The 4,564-nt window shown below is 47.9% G+C and overlaps 1 pseudogene across 1 annotated transcript; it reads right to left on the bottom strand.

The window, feature by feature from the left end:
- Window positions 1-329: 329 nt before the first annotated feature.
- On the bottom strand, window positions 330-2,967 carry LOC144782297 (deoxynucleoside triphosphate triphosphohydrolase SAMHD1 pseudogene; annotated as a pseudogene). Its single transcript, XR_013601132.1, has one exon. The product of XR_013601132.1 is annotated as a deoxynucleoside triphosphate triphosphohydrolase SAMHD1 pseudogene (transcript).
- Between the last annotated feature and the right edge of the window lie 1,597 nt (window positions 2,968-4,564).

The raw sequence follows: 4,564 nt of genomic DNA, 5'->3' as shown, positions 1-4,564 counted from the left end.
TAGTAGCAATATTATGTGTTATGGGGAGTTCTGAAAACTTTTGGGCCAGGTGCCATTGCACCATTTGTCAATGGCCATGGTGCTTGCTAGATAACTGCACTTGGACTGCCTGTTTAATAGTAAAATATAGCAATATTTTGTGTTTAGTGGAGTTATGACAACATTTGGCCCCGGTGCACTGCACCATTTCAATCAAGCCATTTTCAACTGCAAGGTAACTGCCAGTTTAGTAGTAAAATATAACAATATCAGGATTTCAGAGGAGTTCTGAAACTTTTTGGGCTGTGCCACTGCACCTGCTGCACCATTCAAATCATGACCCTAGTGCCTGAATGATAACTGTACTTTTTTTATTTTTTTTATTTTTTTAAATAGTAGTTATTTTTACTTGCATAAAGAATACAGCTGATGAAGCTAACGTTTTAAATGCACATGAATCAGAGCATCATTGCTGAGATAAACATTTGAATAAATCATTTTTCCAAAATAAAATCTTTAAATGTGAAACAAGTTGGCAGTTTCTGTAATTACACATAATAAACCTTTTCATAGATTCATGATGTACGCAGATTAAAATATTGTTTTCAAGAGTGTTACACATGATCGCCATTTCCTTTTTCAAAAAACAGATATTGTGTTGCTATTTTAGGGGGCATGTTCACTTCTATATTAGCAGCTGCTTCAGACATACAGAAGAAACAACTCAAATGATTGATCAATCTTTAAAAAGTCTTTTGGAGCTGGTGGATTCATGATTGTGAGCAGTCTTGTCCTCTTCATCATAATCACTGTCCTCATCAACCCAGCTGGCTTTCATTGGAGTAAGTTCTGGGGCCACCACATCACCATCCTGTGGTTTAGTGAAGTCTCTATTCATGCACCACTGAACAAAGTACCTCTTTGCAGCTTTGAGGCTTAGGTCATCACTTTTCTTGCAGTAAACCCTAATAAGTTGTTCAGCAAACCTCTCTGGCAATAGCTGTGAAACCTGATCTTTACGAATTTTGATTGCTTTGCTTGGGTCTGATTTGCAATAGAAATGGACATTGTTAATGGGATTCTGCTTCTTCATGCCATAATCCATGTGAATAACATCAACTATAAAATCTTCAGGCTTCATTTCCACCTCAGGCAAGGATGTTTGTGGAATCGATTCAGCAATCTCAACTGGCAATGCATCATACTCCTCTTGTTCAATCTTGATTTCTGATCTGGGATGAGTTTGCCCCACATATTTATAAAGTTGGCGGCGCTCAACATTTTGCAAAATACCTCGGGCCTCAGACAAATTTGGATCACTAGAATGCAGGATTTGTTGAAAAATGTTATCAGTGAGTTTAGTGTATGCCTCCATGTCCTCTATCGCTGTAGAGATGGAATACAGTTTTCCGTTAGCGCCTTCTATTTTGATGTAAGGATCCGCTTTCAGCAAAGCATCTGTAATCATCGTCTCGATTATGCTTCCAACCTTGTGCTGGTAAGCTCTGCGGTGTAGACAATTTCGTGTGTGGAACATATCATACAGATTTCCAACCTCCTTGTCTCTTGTGCAGATATGCTTTTTGTTTCCTACATCACAAACTCGAGCAAACTTCAAAAAACGCTTATAATCAAAGTTGTTTTGGATTCCTAGGTGATGGCAATCTCTGGCAAAGTAATCCCATTTGTCTACATCAATTCCATTCATTTTGTTTGCCACTATTTCATACAGAAACCTCTTTTCTTCTGTCCTTCCATGATAAAGCCAAGATGAATTGATTTGGCTTGAGAAAATTCGAGTATCTTCTTCGGGAGCTGTAGGTCCTGCTATTTGCTCCTTGATAAAAATCAGATCTTCAGGCAAGGATAAACCAAATTCTTCCATTACATCCTGAAGTCCATTGCTGGAGACAAGATGATCAAACATCTGGACAGAAGCAACTTCATGCTTCCATTTTCTCTTAGGGCGTGTAAGTGGCATAAATCGTCCATCAAACATGTGAGAAAAGGGCCCATGACCTAGGTCATGACAAAGTCCCGCAATCTGCACACAAAGCATATCCCTATGATTAATTTTCAGTTCAGACTGCCTCTCATGGAGTGCTCGAACTAAGCACCCAGCCAGATGTCCAACGCCAACTGAATGTTCAAATCGGTTGTGTGAGGCTCCAGGAAATACATAGTAACAGCCCCCAACCTGTTTAATGTAGCGCAGGCGCTGGAACTGAGGCGTGTCAATGATGCGAATAAGTAGCGGGTGCAACTCAATGTGCCCGTGGATAGGGTCATTAAACACCTTCATTACGTGCAAACAATTGTGGCTCAATTTCTGCAAGCAGTCAAGTAAGCGGAGTCTGACACCCAAAGGCCTTATACCCAGGTTTTCCAGATGAGATTCACTCAGATAGTGCAGCCCTCGTCCAGTGATCCGGTTTTCTCTGAACAGCCCCTCTAACTCCGGAAAGCCCTGCGCGCTCAAATAGGCGCACAACTCCTCTGTGTCCCAGTGCCGTGGTTCAGGCATAGACGCCTGGTTCCCGCTGACTGGGCGTCTCCTCTCCGGCGTCCGATATAGACCACATTCATATTGCGGATCAAGCGGGCTTCTCGATCTTTTCATGGCGGTCTCTGGTTTTCACTAGACTTTCTAAGCAGGTCTTGTCGTGCAGCACTGTCCGCGCGTTAAAGACTTCCACAAACCTACACACGCCGACTGTTCGCTCTTCTGGATTAAAGTACTATCACTCCCTGCACCCCTAGTATATGGTTGCGCTCCGCCCGCTACTCCCACGACCCGTTGAGGGGCGCTGTGGGCGCAGCGCAGAGATCAGGGCCGGAAAGGAGGGGGGGGGAGGGGGGCTTGGCTTCTGGTTCTCTTCCAGCAGGTCTGGGGTACACCTTCTCTGCGCTCTCCCGCGGGCCCTGCTGAAGCCTGGCAGCGGCGACAGAAGGGCGCGAGCATCGGAGCCGACTCTACTGAAAGCGACGACGGACAAACAGAGGGACCAGGACTAGATACTGTACTTGTGACTGCCGGTGTTGTGCAATATGTGGTATCCCCACGGGATCAGGTATTCCCTGCTCTTCGGCACTTTTCGGAAATGAAACTCAGCCCGGACAGGTTCTGACAGAAGCAGCTGAACACTGCTCGGGCTGAGTGCAGGGATACACGATTCTATGGCAGGACCGGAGGCTTCAGATTATGCTTCTCAATCTTTACTGCATAAAACACAGCAGCCAATGAAAATGTATATTTTCAGTAAACAATAACAATAAAACTTCATTACCCATGAACACCCATGAGTATAGGCACGCCCCCACAGTCCATAAGAACCCCTTGCGTGCTCCCATCATCCTCTTTCTTTGCTGCTCACAAGCCAGAGTTAAGTGTACCTTCCCTGTCCCCTCACTCTGCTTGTCGCTTTGGGGGTGTCTTGGGAGACGTGCATGTGTTTACTGACTGATGCGGGTGGTTCCGCTTATGGATTGAGGACTGGGGTGCTCTCTGGTGTGATTTTATTTCATTTATGTGCTTTAACAGGTTCGAGCGCTCACCTTGCGCTCCCTCGCTTGGGCCGTCTTTCCCGAGGGGCTGCTCCCGCGTTGGAGCGAGCGCCTGTCAGCGCGCGGCTTCCCTGGGGAGTGCGCGACTGCCAGCGCGTGTTTTTCACGGTCTTTGACCGGCGAGGGGCATTCCGCTTTCTTCACTGGGGCCCGGTACCGGCTGCCTGAGGGCGCGCGGAGGCTTCCCTAGTGCGCCCTGCGTTCAGGCCGGGTGGCTCACGGCCGACGCGCGCGCCCAGAAACGCTGACCATTTGGGCTGGTTTTCAGTTGGATTTGGTCGCGTTTTGGGCGGCGCGCCTCGGCACGTCTCCCTGACTTTCTAGAACGCGCGTTTTGCGCGTTCTACACACCGGTTTGCCTCACGCTTGATCGCCTGTGCTGGGTGTATTATTTTGGACGTCCAGAGTGTGCACACGCTCTTTAGATTAAGGACTTTGGCCACTGGCTGCTTTGACTACAGCTTTGCTGAGGGGGTTTGGGTACAGGTGGTGATATTATCTTGTTGTGTGCAGTGGGCTGACCCCCCCCACCACCCCCATATACTGCCAGGGTTGTTCCCTGTCACCTTGATTTTCAGCACCATGGAGGAATGGGTTCGGTACCCTGAAGATGGTGAGGCAGATGGGGAGGTAACTAATGAGGGACAGCAGGAGGCTGTCCTCGAAGATACCCTTGTAGAAGCCTTGGATGCCTCGGTCCAAGCTTCTGTGGATAAGGCCTTGGACCGGAAGGTCCCCCAGACTGTGCAGCAGGCACTGGCAGTGGCCCTACGCCCCATTCAAAAACAATTGAAAGGCTTTGCTAAGCGCCATGGGTATGGGAAGCGCAAGCAGCAGAAGCGCGATGTTCCCTCTACCTCGGCTTCAGTCCCTGAGGAACGGCAGATGTGGCCGCATGCGCAGTCCTTAGCTGCCCTGCCGGTCAAAGATGTCCCTAGCCAGCCAAGTTCTGGAGGCAAGGCTACTAGTAAGCGCAGGGTAGTGGTGGACACGGATACCACCACCACCACGACTACAGGTA

This window comes from Lissotriton helveticus, chromosome 9 (genome assembly GCF_964261635.1).
Source record: "Lissotriton helveticus chromosome 9, aLisHel1.1, whole genome shotgun sequence".
Classification (NCBI taxonomy): Eukaryota; Metazoa; Chordata; class Amphibia; order Caudata; family Salamandridae; genus Lissotriton; species Lissotriton helveticus.
Note: the sequence above shows the minus strand (reverse complement) of the source record. Positions and strands in the feature narration are given on the sequence as shown.